Genomic DNA, 27692 nt, shown 5'->3' on the forward strand with positions numbered 1-27692 from the left:
TCTGCCATATAAAACTTAAAGACTGAAAAAGTAAACTATACTGTAGTATGAGACTTTAATATTCAGGCAAGGAAATTAAGCTCTTGGGATAATTAGAATGGCTGTTTTCAGAAAGCATATGGATCAACTTGGTCATGGCAGTGAACTTAGGCTGCAAGGCAAAAAGAATTAACAATTCTACTCAGATTTGTCCATCATCAACCACATATCGTTTCTTTCTTTAAAGTTTAAACACTTCCAATCTTTTTTCAAGATTTATCACACAGGAATTAGAACACAGAGCATACATTACAACTCTGAACTTCTGAAAATTTATATAAATACTGAAAGTACTACTCCATATCTCTCTAGGGTTTTTGCATATCTGCCAAGTGATATTACTGCCGTTAAGATTTTTACTCAACCAGTTAAAGTGTGATGCTGAGGACTAAAGGAAAGAGATGTCAGATCTGATTAGATATTTTTTCAAACAGAAAAATTCATGACAAAATAAGCCTTTAGAATGAGCAATAGCTTGACTGATAGCGTTCTTTTAAAACATCATGTGGGTACTGATTCTTACAAATAAAACAAAAACTAGATTAAACCTCTGTGCAAAAGAAAGTAATTTTTGTTCCACTTGACTTCAATGTCTACTACAAAATTGCTTTTATTCCAAGGGCAGTAAAAGGTTCGATAAGAGTTGCAGTTAACTTCTACCACAAATTTAAACAGAATACTATGACTGTTACTTTAGGACTCTGTTCTAGTATAAATCTTTGGTCAAGTAGCATTTGACTCTGATCAGAATTACTATTTTCCTCAAATAATTTGTTGCATGTATTCCCGTAGAATTAAAAGCAGAATATCAAAAGTTGTCTGAATTTATTATAATTTAATCAGATAGCCTAAATTTAATCATTAGCAAGTATCAATTGGCTAGTTCAATTTACATATATGTTTTTCCTTGGATAAACCAGCAGTTCCTAAGCACTAGCTCCTGAAGCTAAGAAAGTTAAAGTTCAACACAATTTAAAAAAAACTAAAACAACCAAACAAACCAAAAAAACCACCACTGTTTGATATAACAACTTCAGAGAAAACTAACATTTATTCCAAGATCTAGCTGACTATATTTATGGTTGCCTTGTTTAAATTTCAGTCACAGTGCCATCTGGTGACTATTTATACACTTATACATTTTAAATAGATGGTATGTTTCAGGCTCATCCAACCACCTCATGTCATCCATTATCCGACATTAACCTACTCCTCTTGTCTTGAGTTTTATCTGAAGGTGAGAACAGGAACGATTCTCTATGAACTGGAATGGTTCAAAATTTCCAATTTGCATGTTCTTCTTGCAAACTTAAAAGTGCATTAGGAACATACTGGACTTTAACCACTAAATCATATGAATATTGCTATAAAAAAGTTTCTGTTGATGGAAATGAACAGCATGATCTCAAGAATGAGATAAATGGAAGGGTATGCTTTCTGTTTGCTTTTCCCTGGAATTTGGCCTCTAAAAGCCAGCTATGCAAGAACAAACATTGCTGGACTTTGTTTTTCAAGTTCTGTTGCTAAACATTACCATAGCTTTCATTTTAAAAGTGGTGGCAGATAAATAAACTTAGTGCAGCTAAATCGGAATATCAAGTTAAAATTTATTGATCAGCTTACTGCGCTCATATATGAAAAATTCAAATAGACTTCCCAGGCTCATTATATATTTTATCTCTTTTAACAATTTATAGAAGTGGTGAGCCGAGCTCTGACACTTTGATGAAGGCAGTAACATGGGAGAAACATTTCTCATATTGGTGCTGACCTTTATTTTTTCCCCTTCCCTAAACTCACAACAAATATTCGCATTGTTATTCACCCTTCACACCTTCCCACAATGAAATAAGTGACAAGACTATAATATATTGCATATCTATAAAAGAGGACCATCAAGGGAAATACTGTATTATACTTTGTAACATTTTCCCTTAATACAGACATGCTGTAAGAATAATACCCGGTTGGAAGTTAAGAAAGTACAAACAATTCAGCCAGAAACTGTTACAGAAAAAAAAAAAAAGATAGCTATTGAACAAAAATTACAAGTAGACTTCTGCCTCTCCTCCCTTCTCAAAAAAAAAAGATGCCTTGTAATACTACATTTCTTTAAGTTTTTAAATAGGAGTAATCACATCTCAACTTCATATGAAACAAACTGTGTATAGCTGATGAGTCAGAAAACGAATTCATATTATTGGTGCTTATGATCATTAATACTACCTCAGTTTCCAGTCCAATATCTCTTCTATTATTAAATATATCCACAAGGAATCACATGTGTGAAACATTAAATATTACTTCAGATGCTACCATTTTCTTTCAAAGTAGTAACAAAATGCTTCAAAGATCATAGAATCATAGAATGGTTTGGGTCAGAAGGGACCTTAAAGCTCATCTAGTCCCAACCCCCCTGCCATGGGCAGGGACACCTTCCACTAGACCAGGTTGCTCAAAGCCCCGTCCAACCTGGCCTTGAACCCTTCCAGGGAGGGGGCAGCTACAGCTTCTCTGAGAAACCTGTTCCAGTGCCTCACCACCCTCACAACAAAGAACTTCTTCCTAATATCTAATGTAAATCTACCCTCTGTCAGTTTAAAACCATTACCACTGTCCTATCCCTACACTCCCTGACAAAAAGACCCTCCCCATTTTTCCTGTAGCCCCTTTAAGTACTGGGAGGCCGCCATAAGGTCTCCCTGGTGCCTTCTTTTCTACAGCTGAACACCCCCAACTCTCTCAGCCTGTCCTCATACGGGAGGTGCTCCAGCCCCCTGAGCATCTTTGTGGCCTCCTCTGGCCCCACTCAAGCAGGTCCATGTCCTTCTTATGCTGAGGGCCCCAGAGCTGGACACAGCACTGCAGGTGGGGTCTCACCAGAGTAGAGGAGGAGAATCCCCTCCCTCGACCTGCTGGCCACACTTCTCTTGATGCAGCCCAGGATACAGTTGGCTTTCTGGGCTGTGAGCACACTTTGCCGGCTCACAGTTAGTTTTCCATCCACTAATACCCCCAAGTCCTTCTCCGCAGGGCTGCTCTCGATCCACTCATCACCCAGCCTGGATTTGTGCTTGGGATTGCCTCAAGCCATGTGCAGGACCTTGCACTTGCCCTTGTTGAACTCCATGGGGTTTGCACGTCCCACCTCTCCAGCCTGTCCAGGTCCCTCTGGATGGCACATCCCTTCCCTCCAGTGTGTCGACCGCACCACACAGCTTGGTGTCATCGGCAAACGTGCTGAGGGTGCACTCGATCCCACTGTCCATGTCAACAACAAAGATATTAAACAGCGCCGGTCCCAATACTGACCCCTATCCTATTAGGAAAAACAGCTTAGATGCTCAAAGAGAACAAGTATCCCCTGTTTTCCTGTGGAAGACATTCCTACATCCCATTGTAGGTAAGAAATTTCAGCAGGCATGCTCTTCTCTGTAAAAAATGGGAAAGGCTGTTGCCAAAAAATAAAATCCACTGTTTCTAATAGTTTCACTGGAAGAAACTGCTCTGATCTCACACTCAGTAAGTAGAATTATTCTGAACATACTATGCAGGTCAACAATTTCTGATGAAGTTTTCCTTCTATAAATCAAATTATTAATAATTTTGCCATTATCCACTGTTTTCTAGAAAGGAATTCACACCTAAAGATACCAGTTTTGTTTTTCAAGGGTAATAGAACCTATTCCTAACAACAATAAGCATACACAACTATTTGATAAATTAGGGGGAAAAAAGAACCAATCTTTCTGAAAGAACAGTAATTCAACTCATCTTTTCTCTTTAATTAATATTCTAGAGTGCCACAGAATAATTTTCTATTCACTTGAATGAATGTTCATTAGAAAAGCAACTGGAACTCATGTCTACCTCCCTTGTGCACTAATTATCTAAACCAAACTTTGTCTCATGTAAGCCAGGCAGTCCTCTAACACCATATTGCCTTAGCTAGTAGTGGGCCAGAAACTGCATTTCTGTTCCACGGTATTGAGCTTGCAAGGCCTCAGGACTGAGGTTTGTTCAGCTCGCTCTGGACTTTTCTTGACCTAGTCACAACTGTGTTTTATGAGGTTTAGCTGCCACAACAATTTGTCCAATCAGGATACTATGTCTAATTTATTTTAGTTTTGTTGGTACAACCACAATTTTATACAGACAGTTGTAAATATCGATTACTCTATTTAGAATGAGATATTTATGAATAAGATAATGATGTAAATAAATACAGGCCTTTCATGATGATGGACACTTTGAGAGGTGGTTGCAGCACAGAGGACTATAGGCATGGCATGGTAAGAGACGGGATACACACTTGACACTGGAAACCCCAAAGAGGCTGTAAATAACTCACCAACAGTCAGATAAAGAAATGCAGATACAGAGCTGGACAAAAGCACAATTCAGGGGTAACAAAGAGAACAAATAATATTTAACAGGTGTAAAAGGCACCACATACAGTGATTGTGGACATGACACAGAGCTGCAGAAGAAAAAGCAAGGTGTAAAAACAGATTAGCAAAGATATAGAAAGGACCCCAAGTGTATCCTAGAGAAGAAACCATCTATGTCATATTCCTCGCAGTGAAGGACACCAGTAGCTGACAGTTCACCAGCACTTGGAAGAGACCAACCTTACACCCAGAGGAGCAGTGGGAGGGTGAGCATAGTTTCTACCCTTTTCCCTAGTGCTAACAAGTCAAGTGTATAACAACTCAAGCTGTATTCTTTCTGTAATTATTAGATCTGGACTAATAATGATTAAAAAGTTAAGATTTCAACTGTACTAATAATAAATTATTGGCTTAGATATGTAAGGTGTGCTTTGTCTTTGCCCATTAAACAAGATTTTGAGCACAATAAAGGCTAGCATCTTCTGACAATTTGACAGCTGTGGACTATACCTTTTGTGACGCTGTGTTTGTGCATAGGCAACAATTTTCTCAACAAACCTGTAGCCACAGATTATCAGAGATTTTATTCTTGTACTTCATCCACTCTTCCCTGTTGCCATACCAGTGTCAGTTTTGCCTGTAAGTTCTGACATCCTCACAATACATGTCAGGGGATTTTATCAATGTCTGTAAATACCTGAAGGGAGGGTACAAAGAGGACAGAGCCAGGCTCTTTCCAGTGGTGGCCAGTGCCACGACCAGAGGCAATGGGCACAAACTGAAACACAAGAGGTTCTGTCTGAGTATCAGGAAGCGCTTTTTTACCTTGAGGGCGATCGAGTACTGGCACAGGTTCCCCAGAGACGTTGTGGAGTCTCCATCATTGGCAATACTCCAAAGCTGTCTGGACATGGTCCTGGGCAACCAGTTCTAGGTAGCCCTGCTTGAGCAAGGAGTTGGACCAGGTGGCCTCCAGAGGTGCCTTCCAACCTCAACCATTCTGTGAGTCTGATTCTGTGAATAACGTCTTATAAATAAACAGCTAGATAAATAAATAGATGCCTTTGGTATGTTTTCTTGTACTCCCTGAGCTGTCTATGTTGTTCTGCCTTGTCTTACACCTACAGTTGTACTGCATTTTAGGCAGATACTATTCTTGTTTGTGCTGTGCAGCTCCTAGCCAGTGACTATGACTCAGTAATGCAACTACTGATTTTCCTTAATGAATTAGAATCTGACAGTTCAAAAAATTTCATATTTTTACCTACATTTTCCCCTCTGATAGTGTTGATTACGGTGTAGAATATGACTAGCATCATATAGTCCCAAGATTTTTTCCTGTACTGATGAAAAATGCCACAGGAATGCTGCAGATCACTCAAGAGAAATGAAGAAAGATGGTAACACAACTGCAAGAATACAATGATTCTGAAAAACGTCTTTCAATTTTTTCCTATGCAGCACTCTGACCTTGAAGTTCTTGGATGAAAAACAGCATGAAGCAACCCACAATAAAATGGAAAAGTGGTCTCCTAAGAGAGTATACCGCCCTGAATTTGGCTAAGGTCTTGAAAATGAGACTTTTGATCCAAAATGACTGTGTTAAGCCAATGGGTCTTCTACTGTCCCAAGAAATATTTATGTAAAGAAAGAACAGTTAACAGAAGATAGTGGCCAAGTCAACCCTTCAAGTGCACTTTTATAATAAGGGGAAAATCTATTAAAAATCCCTCTCCTGTTTGATTCAAGCTGAACCACTCCAAGCATTTGCCCTTACTACCAGCCTATTCGTGTGCCAAGGCACTGGTAGCCTGTTGTAACAAGAAATTCCCTCTTGAAAAGAGAAATTTGCCACAAAGCTTCATTCAAACTGCCACATCCCAACCACTATGTATCGTATAAACTTTTATAATTAGAACATTCAACACAAAGCTGCAGCATAAAAATTCAGTTCGCAGAACTCTTACAGTGTAAGGATTCATATAGCTTCTCAGGACATCTCAGCAGAAAGTGAGAAGAATCTTTCTACAACTATATATAACTATACGTATATAACTTCATGTAACCTATTACTCAGTAGAAACAGACTAGTTCTCAAAGTCGTATTAAACAAATAATAGCAGTTGGTTTTTTATTCCACTTTCAAGTTAAAACTAGAAAATAGGAACACTGGAAAACCAAGTTAGGCAGACACTCAAAACTGATTTCTGAAAGTAAATAAATTTAAATGCTTGACTTAAGCTTTCACCTAAATAAGCATCTTCAAAAGTAGCACATTTTCAAGCATGTGTTAAACAGAAACAGCAGCAGCCAACTTTCAATTTTAAATGAACAAATTTGTAAACTTGTTTAGAAAGAAGTAAATTAAGAACTGACAAAAATGACAGCTGAAAGTAGTAGAACAGTCACAGTAATTTTTTTCTAAATATAAATCAAGTAAGACTGAAATATCTTGAGTTTCATTTATAAAAGCAAGTTATATTTCTCTTTTAATAAATCTACCTACTTGTATACAATCTTAACTGGCATTAATCAGTTTAAAATTGTTTTTCATAATGCTGAATTAATTCATTTCATCTTGCAATTTCCAAGTTATTTGTAGCTTATGTGGCTCAGAAGCTCAGCCATAGATTAGACCACTAGAAGCTGACACAAAAAGCACAATTTTCCAGGGAATATACCATATAATTACATGACAAAAAGGAAAGGACACAGCGAGAGAACATCAAGACTACAACAAGCAACAACTTCAGCTTACGGAGCAGGTAGCCTCCATTAATATCCCTCAAAAAATCAGCATGTCCAAATATCTCTGCTCCACACCTAAGCATTGTACTTATTAAAAGATATCTATTGTATGGTCATAAAGCCCTGCTTTCCTCGTTTTTTTTCCCCTGAAAACTGTGTTGTTGCATTTTTATATGAACAATCTTACAAACATTTGAATCACTAAGGAAAAGTCTAAGTGTAGAATACATAGGCTTACAGGTACTAAATAGAGGTATTTCACTTGTATTCTGTAATGGAGTCTAAGAAAAAAAATCTTTTTGAGCACATGGCCATATTACATAGTCTGACGATTCTAAAATTATTCTGGTGCATTATTTTCTTCAAATTTTTTTTGTACGGTCTGTTGAAGTCCCAGAAAGTGTAGAAACTCATAAAGGCCTTAAAACTGATACTTTCAGTCCTTTCCATTACGATTATTTAACACCTGATAAATCAGTTATTTCCAACAGAAGCAGAACTGTGCCTGACAAAGATCTCTCTGTTATTTCTGGAGTATTCCCCACCATTTCATGGTTCAAACCTCCTATATGCATGCATTACATACATGCCATTTTATTTAAATTAAGTAGTCCTGTATGTGATATATGAAAAAAACCCTACTTTCAACAAAATGAGCAAATCGTCCAGATGAACTATTTGCATGTATTTATGACAGAAGTTTGTCATTCACAATCCAATCTACCTTGTGATATTAAATTAATATAACGGATTCCTGTTTAGATTGTATCTAAATTCCTTCCTTGCAATATTAAATTCATATTAGGAATTCTTGCTTAGATTATATGTAAATGTTGTAGTTTAACCCCAGCTGGCAACTGGGCACCACACAGCTGCTCACTCACTCCTCCACAGTAGGATGGGGGAAGAATTGCATAGAAGTGAGAAAACTCATGGGCTGAGATAAGGACAGTTTAATCAGTAAAGCAAAAGCAGTGCGCACAAGCAAAGCAAAACAAGGAATTCATTCAGTACCTCCATCAGCAGGCAAGTGCTCAGCCATCTCCAGGGCTCCATCACACATAACGGTGACTTGAGAAGACAAACACCATCACTCCGAACGTCCCCACCTTCCTTCTTCTTCCCCCAACTTTATATACTGAACATGACGCCATATGGTATGGAACATCCCTTGGGTCAGCTGGGGTCACCTGTGCCACCTGTGTCCCCTCCCAACTCCTTGTGCACCCCCAGCCTCCCCGCTGGTGGGGTGGGGTGAGAAGCAGAAAAAGCCTTGACTCTGTGTAAGCTCTGCTCAGCAGTAACTAAAACTCCCCTCTGATATCCACTGTTTCCAGCACAAATCCGAAATACAGCCCCATACCAGCTACTATGAAGAAATTTAACTCTACCCCAGGCAAAACCAGTACTTAAATAAAAACATAAGGTGTAGTTCCACGTAGGATAAATCTTTTTAACTCCCAGCAGTCATTCTTCTAGTCATCTCTTTAAAATCTAGCACAAGTTGTTATTAGGACAGGTAACCTGAAGGTTTCAAAGCACAGAGAATTTGGGTATCCTTTAAGACTTTTTTTAAATAGCATGAACTCTCAGCCGTGGCTACCTTGAAGCCCAACAGATGAGTTAAACTACACATGCCTTCTCTAGATATAGGGTTTTTTGTAACTTAAACTCAGCCTTATCTTAAACCATATATTAATGATAAATAGAAATCTATTAAAAATTAAACTATTATCTTTATGGGAAAATTTGGGGAAATTTCTTTTTGGTGACATATTAAGAGGCTTAACTTTCAATCAGATTTCTTTAAAAGAAGGCTCAGATTCTAGTTTAAAAAAAAAAAAGTAAAAAAATCCACACCAGAAGTTCCTGGGATGCTGTGATAATTTAAGCTGAATTTTATCCAAATAGCATGCAAGTTTTGGTAGGACATAAGGATTAATGCATTTAACACTTGCCAAGACTGCCACAACACTGAAATGTCCTCTTGAATTAATTTCAGAACAGGTGCATCACTACATTTTCAAGAAGGAGCACTGACAGACACATCACTTCTAACAAGATTGCTTTCAAAAGGCCAGTGACACAGACACTGTCTATGGGTGCATTGACACTGTTGACATTTTTAACATAACATGCAACACAATACACAACAGTATATAGTGGAACTATATAAATTTCAGAGCCATAACCTCCTCTTCCAAGTTCCTAAATGAAAAATAAAAGGAAAAGCTAAAATCTAGCAAGTAAACAAAATTATGCAACTGGGGGAGAAGTGCTAACAGTTCAGTTATGTTTATTTGCAGTTAAATAATTTTGTTTATATTACAGATTAAAATGTCTAGCTGCAGAAAAATCTTAATTCTTTCTGTGAGATCATACATTTTTTTTCACTTTGTGCCCTGAACATTTATTAAAGATGCAGGATAGCAATGTGTCATAGATTATATGATCATAAACTGATAGAAAGACCTGAATAGGTATTAGTGTCAGGGAATAACACAAATTCCTGAAAGGGAAAAAAACCAAACAACAAAAAAAACCCAAACCAGTAATCACAATTATTTTAAGAACCTGGCCATTGTCACAGGATATAAAGGGAAAGGCAAGTAATATTCAAATTTCAGTGTTTTTCCTGTTTATTTTCTTTGCAGCTGTAGTTACTCACACTATAGTTGACTGCTACTGAGTTAACCTGGCTAAAGCAAGGATAAGCACAGAGCAGAACAGTACCTGAACCCAATACAGTGAGTAGATGAGAAACATCATCCTAACCCTGTTAGTTCAACAAGAAAGGTGCATCCTTGCCTTATCACACATAAGGCATTACTCAGACTACCAACCATGTATGCACTGAAGTCAAATATGGAGCAAAACTTAGGGTATAAGCCAATTTAATATGACAATAACCAGAATATACTTTCTTATTTTTCCTGTCTTGTCACTTTCGTGTCTGTTTCTCTTACTGAAAAAAATAAAATTATTATAGCAATGTAGAATATATGATAGAACAATCATATTCCGTAAAGGCATACAGATATCCCTCTTCACCTTAAAATTCATTTAATAGTAGATTTCACACAATCCATATTCCTGGCAGTTCAGAATTCCCCAGATAAATCTCAGCTCCCAGAAACCCAGTGCTTCTCATGTACTGTACTGAAGATCCACATTTCGTATTCTCCACTATAGCCAGCCACTCCAGACCTGAACCTCCTCCCCAAGTATAAATACTGCAGAGTAACTCTAAAACTGCAGTGTCTATTTTCCATTTAATTGCTTTCGAATCAAACAGAGCCCTGAACAAAACCCACAGACAAAACTGCAAGGAAATGCCTTTTCAACTACACAGAGGAAAATAGGCAAATCTCTTTTTAAGATCTGCTACTATTATCAGAGAATCATAGAATAGTTTGGGTTGGAAGGGACCTTTAAAGGTCATCTGGTGCAGTCCCCCTGCAATGACCAGGGACAACTTCAACTAGATCATGTTGCTCAGAGCCCTGTCCAACCTGACCTTGAATGTTTCCAGGGATGGGGCATCCACCACCTCTCTGGGCAACCTGTGCCCATGTTTCTTCACGTGCATTGTAAAAAATCTGTTCCTTATATCTAGTCTAAATTTACCCTCTTTTAGTTTAAAACCAGTACGCCCTGTCCTATGGCAACAGGCCCTGCTAAAAAGTTTGTCTCCATCCTTCCTACAGCCCCTTTAAGTACTGGGAGGCCACTCTAAGGTCTCCCTGGTGCCTTCTCTTCTCCAGGCTGAACACCCCCAACTCTCTCAGCCTGTCCTCACAGGGGAGGTGCTCCAGCCCCCCGATCGTCTTCGTGGCCTCCTCTGGCCCCACTCGAGCAGGTCCATGTCTTTCCTGTGTTGAGGATCCCAGAGCTGGATGCAGCGCTCCAGGTGGGGTCTCACCAGAGCAGAGTAGAGGGGCAAAGTTTTCCTAATTCATAAAATAGCAATAAAATATGAACCAGCAAGACAGTCACACAGAGACATATGAGAAATTTCAGTTTATGCTGTATGGTGAGCTAAAATTCAAGGCTTATTTAACAGTCAAAAAAATAAAAGGCCCACCATAACTCCAAACAGGTAGCCATGCAAATGTGAAAAAAAAAATTAAAAAAAATAAAAAGCAGGAACTAACTGATCAAAATAAAATGTACCTTTCTTTAAAGGATGAATACAGCAGGGGAAAAAAAAAAAAAAGAAAGAAAAAAGAAAAGACGTTAGAGAAACTGTGAAACTGTGTTGAGATGCAGCAACTGCAAGATACTCATGTGCCAATCCATCCCATTTGTTTAGGTTAGTCCAAGGGTAACACTTCAGTGTGGCTGACAAATTGTAATGATGTGTTTCACTGTAGTGGAGACTTTAACCATTTGAGCACAAAGGATTAACAGTTCCTCATTTTGCAGCATTCTGACTTTTTCTTTTCAACATATTCAAAAAAGCTTTTCTTGTCTAAGACCAAGTTTACAAAGGGCTTTTCCACTGTTTTGCTAATCCTCTGACCTGAAGGTTTTCGTTTCCAAAAGCAAGTTTTACTTCTATGAATTTCTGTTTGTCTGCAGAGAAAGCATACTGAATAGTAACAGAGAGTTTCCTCTCTTCTCTGAGATATGCAGAGAGACTTTCTAACTCTTTTGAAGAAAATTAGATCTTTATTTACTGAAAAGATTCCAGGTAGTTTTTACTTTTTGGTCCTTCTTTGGAGGGACATGAGCTTGGTGAGAATGCATTACATTCACCAGAACAGATATTTTATAACACTGCTATACCCACTGGGGAAAAAAAAAAGTTGATAAAGGAAATAATCAGTATTAAAAGTATTCTATGTCTGTTTGAAGACTTTAAAGAAGTTGGCTTACCTAAAACTTCTTTAATTAAGGTCTGGAAAACTTCTAACAATAAATTTATGTTCACCCACTGTGTTGGTGATTCTCAACTAACTCACATTTGAGAATATCCAAATACATGAGAAAAACTGAATTTTGAACTCCAAACTGCATGGCCTCATTATGCTGTAGCCTAGAACATACACACTGTGAGCATTTTGAAATAAGGAGATTTTTTTGTTTAACCTAGAAAGGAAGCAAAAAATTAAAACGTAAAACAAAAATTAACTACAATCTCAATTATCGACTGACTTCTATTCCCATTTGATACTCTTCCTTGAAAAGCTTAATGTTCATAAAGTTGATTTTCTTTCTAAGATAACAAGCCTATAAACTGAACAAATGAGGAAAAGAGAACATGAGCTGAGTCTTACTAACTTTCGCACATTAGGCTAGTACAAGGTACTCAACAGATGGCAAGATTCCTGAAAAAGAAAGCCAGGGTTTTGTACATGGCAAAGCACTTCAATGAGTAGAAAATACTAGGAGAGGTGAGAAGAGACAAAAAAACAAAAGGCAAAAAAACTTCAAACATCTTATTATAAAAAATATTAACCTACCCAGCAAAGACAATTCTAGAAATGGCTAGACACATGCTAGTGTTACGAAGGAGGAAAATACTAAGTGAAGGGATAAAGCAGTGGTACGGATGTCTGACATCACGAACAGAAGCATGTAGATACAGAAATGGAAGAAGATGCTTCTACATCAGTGACATGGCCCTTGCTCTTCCATATGTTCCTTGTGCATGGGAGATACTCTCCAGGTATCAGAACTGATCTGGGCCATTTCTTCTGTCACTGGACAGCAGCAATTATGACATGTCTCTCCTCTTACGAAGGACAAATGGAGCTATTTCAGGTTACTGCTGTCAAGTTGTCCTTCTGGTACCATTTCCTGTACATTCTTCCCTAAAGTGAGCTGGATATCACAATAACAGAGATTACAGAAGCATCTGTAAATTTTATCCAGAATGCAGAAGGTGTTTTTCTCACAAAGCAAAATTACTAAGTTGATGTCTGGATTCCTTCCTCCCTTCTCTTTCAGCCAGCAACCCCTAGAAGTTTGTTCTTGGAATATAAATACCCTATCTTACGTGTTACTGTTCCAGGGCAGATTCAGCACACAACTAGGAGAGCCTAGTGTGAAGCACATGCAACCCAGCAGGACTCAGCCTGGCACTGCACAGTGCAGAGTGATGCCTGTTTTGTTTTGCATGGTTATGTCATCACCCCTTATTTTCAAGGGGCAACAAAATCCCCCGGCTAGACACAGTATATAAAGCAAGAATGTCCACATGCTCATTGTCATGCTTTAAGTCCAAATGCCAAGCACCTTGACAAAATATGCACTGAAAAAATGCTACTAGGTCACTGTTAGAAATGGTCTCCCACTGGTTATATGGCTTTCACTGTCATCTGTGACTCACATATCCACAGGAGTTACCTTCACAATGGGGACTTTTCAAAGCAAGTGACTTCCACAGAAGAGGTAAGGTAAGCAGAGCTGCCACTACACTAACATATGAGCATTCGGTTTTTTGGTTTCTGTGGGATTTGGTTTTTAGCTCCACGCAAATCATAGTCAGTTATTATTCAGTTAAATACAGGGTTATAACTGCTCAAATTTGGGGACAGCTTTTTATTCTCCTCAACTGTTGAGCAACAAGCACTCCGAGCAATACTCACTGAATTCAGTGGCACAGAACATGGTAACACAATTATTATTACTTTTATTAATTTTTCGGTTAAAAATGTAATGATTGCCTAACATTTCAATTCCATTCCATCTAGACTGGGAGATCACAACTCACACTTGGATGCCAAGTACAAAGAACAGTTACAATTCAAACTGTTTTACTCCTTTTATAAAAGAAAAATTATCTGGGTGAAGTTATGCATTATAGCTGCATGACAGTATCATCACAAAAGAAACCCAAAAGGTTAGTTTCAAAGCTGCAACATTAAAAAATGTTCATTATATTTGCAAAACTTTAAAACTTTACAGAGATACAGCCTGAAGAGCAAAACCAGCACTTTGGGGAAATCATCACTGAGCTGTATAATAGTGCTGGAAAGGTAGCGTTCTCCTTCCTTCTGAATTTGACATCTCTGTCATAAACGAAAGTTCAGAATAAAGCTCTAAAAATAACTGCTCTCACATGACCTCACTTCCAATAAGTAGAGAAAAGATACCTAGGACAGGAGGCCCTATACTTCTTTCAAAATCCAGTGGTGGAAACTGAAAATGGACAAATTAAGGCTAATGATAAAATGCACTCTTGAATGCCACAGGTATGCAACCATTAAAGCAACTGCTATAAGGATGTAGAAAGTTTTCTGTCACTGAAATATTTTAATAAAATTGAATGACTTCCAAAATCCATGTTTCAGCTCAGAATTCTTGGCTTTGTGGTGGAACCTCTGAGATAAATTTATCAGGATCAGCTTAGATGGATCACCAGTAGAAGTTTTCCACCACAGCAACAAGAATAGATTAGCAGCACCTGGATAACATTCCATCTACTTGTATTTTGACTCATTTGCTCTCCATTTCTAGCTATTCCCCCGCTATTCTAGACTAGGGCAGGAGCTAACAATATAGTTTATAGACACTACCAAGCAATCAGATAAACTCAGGGAGAGGGGTGGATTAACCATAGAACTGCACTGACCAAGCAAGAGGTAGAAAAATATATTAAGGTGCACCAGAAATTAACATGGAATAAATAAAACAAATAGACAATCAAGACCATCTAAGGAACCTGAAGGTGCCCAAGTCCATGCGACCTGGTACGATGCATCCACGGGTCCTGAGGGAACTGATGGATGAAGCGGCTAAGCCACTAACCATCATATTTGAGAAGTCGTGGCAGTCTGGTGAAGTTCCGCTGACTAGAAAAGAGGAAACATAACCCCAATTCTTAAAAAGGAATAAAGGAAGAACCAAGGAACTACAGGCCAGTCACTCTCACCGCTGTGCCCAGCAAGATCATGGAGTGGATCCTCCTGGAAACTATGCTAGGGCACGTGGAAAATAAGGAGGTGATTGGTGACAGCCAACATGGCTTCACTAAGGGCAAATCGTACCTGACAAATCTGGTGGCCTTCTGTGATGGGGTTATAGTGTTGGTGGATACGGGAAGAGCAACTGACATCATCTACCTGGACTTGTGCAAAGCATTTGACACTGTCCTGCACAACATCCTTGTCTCTGAATTGGAGAGACTTGGATGTGATGGATGGACCACTCGGTGGATAAGGGATTGGCTGGATGGTCGCACTCAAAAAGTTGTGGTCAATGGCTTGATGGAGCCAGTGGAAAGCAGTGACGAGTGGTGTTCCTCAGGGGTTGAGACCAGTGCTGTTTAACAACTTTGCTGGTGACATGGACAGTGGGATCGAGTGCACCCTCAGCACATCTGCCAACACCACCAAGCTGTGTGGTGTGGTCGACACACTGGAGGGAAGGGATGTGCCATCCAGAGGGACCTGGACAGGCTGGAGAGGTGGGTCTGTGCAAACCCCCTGAAGTTCAACAAGTCCAAGTGCAAGGTCCTGCACATGTGTCACGGCAATCCCAAGCACTAATACAGGCTGAGCAATGAGTGGATTGAGAACAGCCCTAGGGAGAAGAAATAGGAGGTATTGGTGGATGGAAAACTGACTATGAGCCAACAATGTGTGCTCAGAGCCCAGAAAGCCAGCCGTGTCCTGGGCTGCATCCAGAGCACTGTGACCAGCAGGTCGAGGGAGGGGATTCTCCCCCCCTACTCTGCACTTGTGAGACCCCCCCCCCCCGCAGTGCTGTGTCCAGCTCTGGGGGCACCAACATCAGAAGGACACGGACCTGCTTGGGTGCGTCCAGAGGAGGCCACAAAGATGATCAGGGGGCTGGAGAACCTCCCCTGTGAGGACAGGTTGAGAGAGTTGGAGGTGTTCAGCCTAGAGAAGAGAAGGCTCCAGGGAGACCTTATAGCAGCCTTCCAGTACTTAAAGGGCACCTACAGGAAAGCTGGGGAGGGACTCTTATCAGGCAGTGTAGGGATTGAAGGGATAATGGCTTTAAACTGAAAGAAGGTAGATTTAGATTAGATATAAGGAAGAAATTCTTTGTTGTGAGGGCAGTGAGGCACTGGCACAGGTTGTCCAGAGAAGCTGTGGCTGCCCCCTCCCTGGAAGTGTTCAAGGCCAGGTTGGACGGGGCTTTGGGCAACCTGGTCTAGTGGAAGGTGTCCCTGCCCATGGCAGGGGGGTTCAAAACTAGGTGATCTTTAAAGTCCGTTCCAACCCAAATCATTCTATAATTCCATGATTCTATAATAATTACCCATAGGAAACAAGCATTGGGCAAGGGGAAAAATCTAGAAATGGCTTTTTGAAAAAGTATCAAGATGCTGAGCAGAGAAAACCTCATGTTGAGTTTCTCCAGCAGTGACGAATGCAGGATTTTAGACTTCTTTTACATTCTTAAGAAACAGGATTACATCACCTATTTCTCACCCTCATCATGGTAAGGAACATTTGCTAGTTATATCCGAAGTGTACATCTTGTGCGATCTTGAGGAAGTCATTTCCTCATCGTTGTGGACTGTCAGCCACTATACCAAATGGCAGCAATAGTAATAAAGTTGTCTATTACTTGCATTTGCATAGTGCCTAACAAAAAATGAGTGGAGTTTTATGGAATGACTAATATGGAATGACTAATAACTAATAAGTTACTTGTACAGGACTTGAAATGTACTGCTCAGTTTGCTAGTCATTTTATACAAAGATATAAGATAACTGAAAGTAAACTTAATAAAATTTATATAAACTAGCTACCATCATGAAGTAATCTGGAAGCCTCCTTGCTCCTGAGAATTACTTTATTAAAAAACATGTATTTTAATTGCGTCTTGTAATTTGCCTTTTCCTCTTGCTCAGAGCTATTTTAGCTAAATCGGTAATACATTTTAAGAGTCCCATGTTTAAAATTAGCTAGTCATTATGACTTCTCCACTTTTACAAATATAATTGCGGAGAATGATATATTATGTTCACTGTACTTAATGGCTACAGACGGTTGATGCACATCCAAGTCACTTAACAGTAATATTTATACTAATACATCATCAAACTACAGCTCTCTAAGTCAAGGAGCATAGAAAACATTCTAGACACAAACATGTGCCAGTGCAAAGAATTAATTTCTCCACAGTAATAGTCATAGTACTCTTCTGTACATCTTCTATCACCAGAGAACAAGATTTTTATTCCAATTAAACACAGCAACATTAGAAATTTAATTTACTATAAGTTTACACCTACAAATCAGGTCTAAAACAATCACACAGAAGAATCTATGAAATTACACTCTATTTAATCAGCGTCTCCAAATTCCTGTACTCTCCTCTCTTCATGTAAGAATTTTTTTCATCAATTGTTTTTCCTCTCTCATATCATCAGTCACTGCAATATACAGCAAGAACAGCAGTTTAATGACAATGCATAGAAACCAGTTTCATAAAAAGGCCAACAAAATAAGAGTTATAACTTGGATCTCTTTCATGTAACACAATATTAAAAACTGCATTTATTTATTTGAGTCTTGCTTTCCCCCCCCCCCCCCCCACTAGGATTTTCCTCTCTCCTACTTTTGACAATTTTAGACAATTTTAATGTCCAGAAAATTTATGGCTTTTAAAGCCAAACTTGTCCTACTCACCCTAATAAAGAGTGAGCATTTGACCCTGGTCAATGATCAAGTTGGCACAACAGTATTCTTAGCACTACACTAAGATATAAACCTGCATTAAAACTTGGAATTTTATGCCTGTTTTCACTGATAGCAGTAGAAAGCCTTAAAGAAAGAAATAAAATTGGAATTCTCTTAAGCAATCCCTCAGTAAGAATATTAGTTCAAACCATCTTCCTAAAAACTTGCAAACTATGACATTTAAAACCTGTTTTACCCCATAAACAGTAAATGTGGAGCTTGCTGTGATGATTATCCAGTCATTTCCCTAGGTAAAACGAAGTTGGTAAAGTAGATTCTGATGTGCCCTTTCAAAAATGGCTTGGCATCAATTACAGCTATCACATTCTGTGATTCCAATTTCTTCTGCAGAAAACTACCACACTTGACCTACTCTTTTGAAGTCCCCACAGTGATAAATTACTAAACTTCATTCTCTTTCTCATACTCTGGGGTAAGGCAGCTATTAAGAATGCCACTTTTAGCTAAACAGAAGATCTGCAGTCTAAAGATTCTACTTTTTTATTAAGATGCACTTTAAATCCTTTGGCTAGTCGCCCAAAAACCTTGGAGAAATCAAGACTATTTCAAGAAGGTATTTGAAAACTTAAGAAACTGAACTGGCTTGCAGATTTATTTATTCTCCAATGGAGAGAAAAAGAACAGATCTATCTATTTTAAAAAGAACAGAATAAAAACTGAGCAATTTTAAACTAATCTAGCAATGGTGTTTATCTCAGCCTTCAGTAAAGCTATTCTTCATTATTTGTCAATGCACTGGGTCCCTGTGATTAAAAGGCCACAAGAAAAGATTAAGTTGATAAAATTTATGGAATCTCAAAGAAGTTCCATCAAACGCTTGACAAGAAGAGATTATCACATGCAGGATGAGCAATATTTAAGCAAAAATGTAACATGAGGTTGAAACCAACTTCAGCAGCAAATTTCTAGATCATTACATTTTGAACTTGACCATTTCATAACGTAAGAACTAAATTTTAGTCATCAGAACAAAATGCTCCAAAGAGAGGAAAAAGAACCTAGATTACCCTTTCTTATCCACGTCTTTTTCCATATATTCACAGAGGCTATTGGTATTTGGCTCTAGACAAGAAGCGTAATAAAAAGTGCTAACAGCAGCAGCTACATAAATGAATACAACTAGGATGGAGACACTGTTTGCTACCACTAGCTAGTCATGAAATTAAAGCCTAAACAAATGGTTTTGGATGTGAAGAAAGATGATCAGGATACAATTGCTGCACAGCATCAAAAGTGGTATTACATTCATGGAGTAACTGTTCCAGTTACCACATTTGGAAAGCATGCCTCCTCTCTCACAAAGTACTCCTCTGAGGAACAAATCATCTTTATCCTAAATAACTGTTTACAAACTCATTTGGTTAAGTCTATCACATCAGCATAATTCTTTGAGGTAGGCCATTTGTTATTGTTTCAGGGGAAGATTTATAACAGTAATACAACATCATTATTAGGATCCAAGTCAAAGAAAATATAATGTATGTCCGCAATGCTGCATGTAAACTTACATTTCTGACTAAATCACTCAGAAGTTAGAAAAATTATTTCCTCTAGGTAGCAGTTTTCCAGAGCTAAAATAAATAAGTACTATATAAATAAATAAGTATAGTAAGTACTCTCCCTTATTTTCAAGGGCAAAACAAGAAGCACAGAGATACAAAAAAAGTAAACAAGACATGAGCAGGATTTATTTGGTATATGATTTACCTACTATGTTATCTACTAGGCTCTAAAGTTATAATCTAACAGCTGTGAGGATAAGGGTGAAAAGATCTTAGCATGGAGTTATAAATTAAAACCAACAAAGTGAAAAGAGAGGAAATGAAGGAAGAAAAGGGTGAATTAAGCAGTAAATGAAAGGCAAGCTGGAGAAGTGCAGACAGAAGGCCCTTAGCATTGCTAAGGCACCTATGGAGCAAGTTCTTAGAACACTGATTGTATTACAGCACATTTTAAAAGGTTTAAGAGTTGAATATCTACCTAAAAATGAAAATGCAGCCATGAATTTTGACAAACTTACATGGAACAACTCACAAATGTAAAGCTACTAAATGGAATGTACAGACACTCAACTGAGGACAACTTTGTGTCATACTAAGTAGCAACAGGATTTTGAAACAGATGAAATAACAGTTTCAGAATGAAATAAAAAACCATGATTCCATCTATTCCTTGTATTCAGAATTTTGCTTTACAGAAAAGAATACCCCAAATCCATAAAATTACTTTTAATACACTTCCAGCTTTTCTCCAGCTGTTTGATGAAAGATACACATTACATTGAAACTCTAATCTCTTATTGTGCAACAATTTCTTACACGCATAGATCTAAAAATTTGAATAAAATTCTCACCAATACTGTTCCTTCATGGCATTACCTTGTTGTAATGGAACACTAACATCCTTAAGGCAGGTTACAGTTAACTGTAGTTAAGACACCACCTGTATGACATTCTTGCATTTAATTTCACACTCACATAAATTGGTGAAATAAGTTGAAATAAAATCCTGATTATGCTTCCAAAAGCGCATGAAGAACTTTACTGGATCAATTTATGTAGGCACTGGAGAACCTTCCAGCTGATCAGACCTGCCCTCTCACCTGGTCTCCCCAGGTCTATTTTCTGATGCATTTCAGCTTCTGTCACCACATTTACCCACCAGAGCAGCTGTCTTCCTCACAGTCAATTCCACACTTCTGATTAAGTTAAAATGCTAGAAATTATCATCATGAGCCTAGTAAAAGTGAGCATGGCAAAACTCTATGTTTACCAATACCCATAAATTACATGGATGAAAATACTGCACAAATCTTAAGGATGAAGTGTGGAAATACATTTGCCCATAAAGTTAATATAATATCCAGAATTTCTATTATAATTGAAATCTAAGTATCAAATGCTTGAAGGATTCTCTACTTACAACAGAATGCAAGCCTCTCTCACATTTTCAGGTAAGTCATTCTGGAAGAATTCTTGCATTCCAGAGTAAGATTTTCTGCGCTTTGGTGTAAAACAGATCTTTCAAATCTTACCTACAGCTTTTTTCATAAACATACTTGAGCTTACTCTCTCCAGAACGCGGTATGACTGAACATGAGCCAGTTAAGAACTGGAAGACATGTAGTCAAAGTATAGCACTATGAATAAAATAAGCACTGCTGAAAGAAAGGGTTTATTAGCTGAAGCATAGCATGATACCCAACATGCTACTGGACTTCTGATTCAGACCTGGACAATATACTCTCATTTTAGGAGCACGTACAATGAATCAAAATCCACCTGCAGAGGAGATGAAAAAACACTTTAAATTGCACATTCAGACAAAATCCAAAGTGCGAGCAGGGAGGCTGAGTACTGATAAAGGCAGTTCATTGTTGTGAACTAAGTCTAATAAGTAGAGCAAGTCTTCAGAGGGTTGATCAACCGCACTCTTAACTCTTGGTGCTGAAACATTCTCCGTTTGGCAGAAGCAATCATGAGGACTGCTGCAGCAACTCTTGACTGACAGAGAATCAACATCAAGACTAGTAAAAATGTACAAAGACTGAGAAACAAATAAATAAGGCACCTGAAATAAAGAGTGGTCTTTGGTCTAAATCCTATGTCTGACTAACCTCATTGGTTCTCACTCAGAGAGGAGAGCTAAACATGAAGAACTCTCAAGAGCAAAACTGAAGCGTATATATCCAGAGGCATCCTGAATTTCTGACACTTGACGATGTGGCACATAGCAGTTTGCATTCTGAGAGCTCTAGGCAGGCTACTGTCTCTGTCTTCTGGAAGAGCTGTTGTAAGGAAATGAATCATCCAATGCAAGCAGAGCATTCAGACAAATATCTCAATTTCTAATTATTCCTAAAATTTCTTAGAGAGCTGACTGGACTTTCACCACCCTATCCTAAATGTTTGTTCCAACCTTTTCTCCCCTTCAAGTTTCCACCTTAGCAAGTCTTCACATAAGCCCATCTTCTATTTTTCTCCATTACTATTAACTCAGCCACCTTCCCCTCCACTTTTCCCTTCACTTTCCATACAGCTGATGCCCTCCTACATAAGCCTACTTCAATATTAAGATTTTCTGCTTTCTTATCATAATGTCATTATGGAAGTAACCACCTACTGCTGTTCTATTTGTAGAGAGCACTTCTTAGACCTTACCATGATAAACAATTCAAAGTAATTTCTGGAGACTTCACATTGATCTCAGGGTATCCCCATCCCCAAATAGGTTTATCTACCGTTACCTTCCGAGTTACAACAGCTGCTCAGAGGGAACTCCTTTTTTCTGAAATATTTCCAATGTGACAGCGTTGGAACATTCTAAACACAGGTAACAGTTATATACAAATGATGGATGCTGTTGATGCTCAGACTTTATTAATGACTCAAATGTAGTCTGGCAAGCTGATGAAAAACTACCAGAAATTGTTCGTCTCAAGAGATACTGACGCATCCTAAATACAGCAACAGGATTTTATTCTGTTTGAGTAACAAAGCCAACGATGGCCATGGATGACTCCTTGGGAAACAAAGCTCTCGTGACTGCAAAGTCCATTACTGTTCACCTAAGCTCTGTTTATTGTGTTGACGTCAACTTTAATTTTTCTTTGTTCATCTTTAGACAAGAAAGATAGATGAAGTGTGGTTTATATAGTGGATTATACCTACTGCAGCTACCCCCGATAAGACCTTTGTTTGGGTTTAAGCAGACTATCATCTCTTTTTTACTTAGTGACAATGAAAAAAGTTTGGAGAAAACAGTGCTTTTCACAGGCAGATAGTGAATCTATCCAAAATTTTTTCTATCAATACAATACAAAACTTTTAATGCTTCTTTCATGTCAAATAAAATGGCAAAAATAGGAAGTACTTGACGTTGTAAAACATGATGAACTGAAATTGCAGCTACTACAGTGATAATACTGAATGTAAAACACCAGATGAGATGAATGAATTGAATTTATTCAAATCCAAGGGGGAGTAGCAAATTTATTTTTCCCATGGCTCTAGAGAACAGCTTTAGTGAAATATTTTCTTTGTGTTCTGAAGAACAGTCCTCTCTAGGGCCCAACATAGTGTGCATTACTTGATGGAACAATTCACAGAAGAGGAAGAGGCTTGGTGAGCAGAAATAGCACTGAATACTGAAATAACTATTTATAGAATCCAAAGCCATTGAAAGGAATATAAGCAATGCCAAACTGGGCAGGGAAGGAAAGTTAAGAGCGTTTAAACCCAGACTACTCAAAAACTGCAGGCTTTCATCCAAATCCAGATCATAATCAAAATTTGCCAGGCATGCACCAATGACCAAGAATCCAGCCCTCTCCCATTTTTGCAGAACAACTCTACTTTTATTATATTCTTTATCTCAAGGGAAACTGCAATTCTTGGCCAGAAAGGCAACAAAAAATACCTTGCTGACCTGGCAAAGGTTGATTTGGCTCATGGCTCAAATCTGAGCAGACTTCAGGAAATGTGACTGGCTTTCTGGTACTTATCTCATAAATGTCAATTAATTATTAAAAAATGTATTATTTTGATAAAAATCAACTTGAGAAGTGAAACAGCTTTGTTTGGGAATTTTTTTATCTTCTCTTTTACAGGCTTGAAATTATTAGGGAAACAGAGACAGAGACTTGTGTCTTTTTTTTTTTTTTTTCTTCGTAAAACTTGATGTGTTTAATACTGAAGGTGAACCCAGGGACACAGAATCTACAAGCATAGTATTTAATTCCAAAATAGGACGGTGTGGAAGTAGAACATCTAACTTGGGTTATACATTAGTGCCTGAAATCTCATTCCTAACTTCACATTTAGCCAACCAAAAAGGAGGAATCTAAATTAAAATTGTGCTCTGTAGATTCAACATCCCCACTAATTTCAGCAGGATCCAGAATTATTTAAAAGTTAAGAAAAAAATTCTACCTTGCTCTGTTTAAGAGCTTAAACTTAGAATAGATTTAAGGCTTATGGGTAAAAGGAGTTTGAGATTAAAGCATCAACAATACTAGAAGAGCAGAGCCTGAGAACTGCATTGAAAAATCCAATTAAGGTCTGTATCGCATTTTAATACACTGCTGACTAAATCAGAAAAGATACACAAAAGACGGTGTATCAAATTAGATTAGCTCTACATACAATATTTTACACTTCCTACCATTTACTGATAGTTCAGGAACAGAGTAGTTCCATGAGATTACTTAAACCTCTCATTTCTGCAGCTGAATCTCTAGAATTACAGCTCATGTTCAGTGTGCAGAGGCAAATTCTCCTGAACATACAAGTTTCAAAACAAATAAATAAGTCAGCTGAGGCCCTTATAAATTATAAACCAGCCCTCAGTCTGCCATACAACTGGCCAGTAATCAATGTTTATGTTTAACAGCTTAAACCAAGATTTTAAAAACTCCACAATATGCTTTCAAAGTTTTCTTCACCCAAGTAAAAGACTTCTCCATTTCAACTCTTGATTTGATCCTTTGCCCAGTTAGGGTCATGTAGCATTTCTTAATCCCAGAAGATTTATTCCAAAGAAACCATGGACATTATGTTGAACCAAGATATCTTGATGACTAATTCTCCTTTTCACCCTGTGACAAAAAGGAACTACCAATGAATTACCATTACGTGATGGTAACCACTGCGACTTTAAGGACCAAATCTCCGTGGATCAGACTGATCTCTAAGCTTCAAATCTGTAATATGTGGCATGGAGTAAGAGTGTGTTTCTTCCATCACTGAGAAGAACTAGGCTAAGCTAAATCATCTCAGCTTCCAAGCATGAAAACCAGTACAGAATTCCCTAAATTAAAAATAACACATTGTTTGCCGAGAGATTATATTTGTTTAAATTTTTCTCTGCAGCTTTTGCATTAAGACATAGAACAGTTGAATATCTAAACACACTGCAGTGTTACTCAAAAAGTAACAGATTCAGCCTTAAAATAGCCTATTTCACATACCAGTATAACCACAGCAATGCAGAGCTACGCAGGGAGCTCACTCTGCCGTACAGATGCACCCTAGAATGACCAAGGTTTTTAGACAATGCTTACCACAACTACTCAGTAGTGAACAGTAGAAAGAGTACATCTGAACATAATATTACACTGTGATATTCTATTCAGCTTGAGGGTATAAGCAAGCTTTATGATGAGGTCATAAAGCAATTTTTATACTGAATTTATGAGATCATTATAATAGTCATTTCCAGAAGCCAGTGACTGGTTTATTAGAAGACAGCCTGTGGCAAAATTGAAAACGTAGATCGCAGAGTTCAACTGCGATACTGGAAATATGCAAGACTGAAGTACAAAAAGTGTAAGGCAAACAAGGGGAGGGAAGGTTTAAGCACTAAGACTTATAAATATCTGAACAAGGACATTTCAGAATCAGCAACAAGAGAAGCATCGATTTACATTAATTTTCATTTGCAAAAATTCACCTTTATTTGAAGACTAGCTTAGGCACAGCGTGCAGGACTGAAAAATAACCACTACTCCTGAATATTCACAACAGACACCTATTGCTAAATCATGAATAAATGACAGCAGAACATTTTCACCACACGTACAAATTGTTTAAGATCAATCTTGTTTCTTAACTCCCACTTGCTTCTTACATTAGTCCTTGTCAAACCACTTTAATTGGCTTGACTATTACAAGATAGAGCTTAAAACATAATCAAGCAATCATCCCAAATGGCACCGTGCGGGACACAGGCAATAGCCCACAAGTGCTGAACTGTTCTGCCACAACAGAGAGAAACTGAAATATCTTTAAGGAGGTTCTAGGGCACTCAAAAAGATTCATAAATATCAAATATTTTGACACTCAAGTTCAAAGGGAACCTTGGATCATCTCTGTTGTATATACGCCAGCTTGCTACATTTTAGACAACAATGTTCTTACTGAGCAAAGGCGTTTCTATTTGACAACGAACATATATTCATGCACTCTGAAAGATACCCAGTCTAAACCCAAGCAAGTCAAAACTAAAAATACAGCAAATTCCTCAGAATCCAGCCAAGAAAACTGGACCAGCACACGTTCTAATTATATCTTTTAAATGCTTAATTGACTCAATTATTTACAATAACTGCCTGATAGTTTATTTGGAATTTTGTCTAGCTTTTATTTTAAACTACTGGTGGTTCTTAGTTTCTTCCTACCAAAGAGAACTGTCAAAGTAGAGAGAAGTTGCAAACAGAAATAGACAATATTAAACAGAAGTAGACAGCAGGAGAAAAAGGCAGATATAATACCTTACCACAGAATGACTAGCAGTCAGATGTAATGTAGTCATCTAAACAGACAAATGCAATCTCTTCAGTTATGACAGGTAATTTCTTCTGGTCGTTTGTCTAGTACCAACTATGTATGTCCATATACACAGACACTTAACTATGCAGATAGTTTGGTGAATTGAAAAATACTTCTAAGATACTCTAAATAGCTCTGAACTTCATAAACATTTTTAATCCAGGTAGATCAAATGATTGGTTTATAGTATTTAATTGGAACAAACTGGGCTTATTATTAGTGAGTATATTAATGTGGTAAATAGAAATGGAAGTTATAGAAATGGACTTTCATTAAAATAGAATGAGCCATGACAGGAAATCACCCTACAGATGGTGATACCTTACTCTGGTTTTCTCTCTCCTCATCTACAACAGACCAATCTTATAAATACTGGGAAAACATATTCTTCCTATCATGGATGTTCTCTGCAAATACATGATCAGAATAATAATAATTTAAGTAATTAGAAATACAATTTTTGTAGACTTCCTCCAGAGCTTTACCTTGTTGGCTGTTTTAACACCCTGATTTTTATTTTTCTCCCTCTTCACCTCTTCTAAACATTACAAAAAGTACAAGGATCAAGCCTGTTCTAGAACAGATTTTAACACAGTAAACTGATAATTTCGGGTATGCTATGGGAGCTGAACAGCAGCCATACAAATCAAGTTCAATACACAGATAAATTTACTGAGTAAAGAACACCTTGATATTATTAGAATGTGTATTCTCTATTGAATGTAGTTTTGATCACCTGCAAGGTCCTTCCATCGCAAAATACCAATTGATTAAATCAAAATTCATTCCATAAGAATCAAGCATGTGCATGTTCACCAGACTCTTTCACTATACACTGTTTAAAACCAAGTTCTTGCTTAACAGCTCTCCAACATCCTTGTAATACCATCACATAAATCACTGTGAACCTGCAAGTTCTTGGTTGCCAGGACAACTGGCTGATAAGCAAAAAGTGCACCAAAAGGTTTTTTTCATGTATTTGGTGCAAAGAAACTCTACATTTCTGGATTAATTTCTGGATTTTTAGTCTGATAGCAAAATAACATTTCCCTTGCTTCCCTAAGTCAGAAGTGTCTATAGGTCAGACATTCTACACAAAGTTCTTAAGCTTAAAAATTAATGCTGAACATTTTACCCACTTCAGTATCAAATTGTTTCTTCAGTTATGCTGATTTATATTTATGAGCAATTGGGAAATACCTGGCTATGTTATAAAACACAAAGAGAGGCTTTACTAATTTTTTATCATCTTTCATATGCTGTCATCTTCCTTTTTGTACTGCAGAATCAAATGATGATGAATTACCAGTGCTAATGGTCCAAAAGAAACATACTTAAATATTAATAGCTTCACCTGTTTATTGATCAAATAGAATTGTAAACAACCTCATTGGGAAGAAAGCAAATTCAGATGCAAAGCAAGTTTCTGAGAAAAGCAAACCCTATGTTTGCTTCTCAGCCGAAGACATGCTAAGCCAAACACTGCATTGTACAGCACTCG

General features: G+C 37.8%; 1 protein-coding gene across 3 annotated transcripts in view; it reads right to left on the bottom strand.

Annotated features, from left to right (window-relative positions):
- The window catches only part of TRAPPC9 (trafficking protein particle complex subunit 9), a 535677-nt gene that overhangs the window by 389829 nt on the left and 118156 nt on the right, over window positions 1-27692 (bottom strand). The gene's annotated exons all lie outside the window — the stretch shown is intronic.

Source organism: Strix uralensis, chromosome 1 (genome assembly GCF_047716275.1).
Source record: "Strix uralensis isolate ZFMK-TIS-50842 chromosome 1, bStrUra1, whole genome shotgun sequence".
NCBI lineage: Eukaryota > Metazoa > Chordata > Aves > Strigiformes > Strigidae > Strix > Strix uralensis.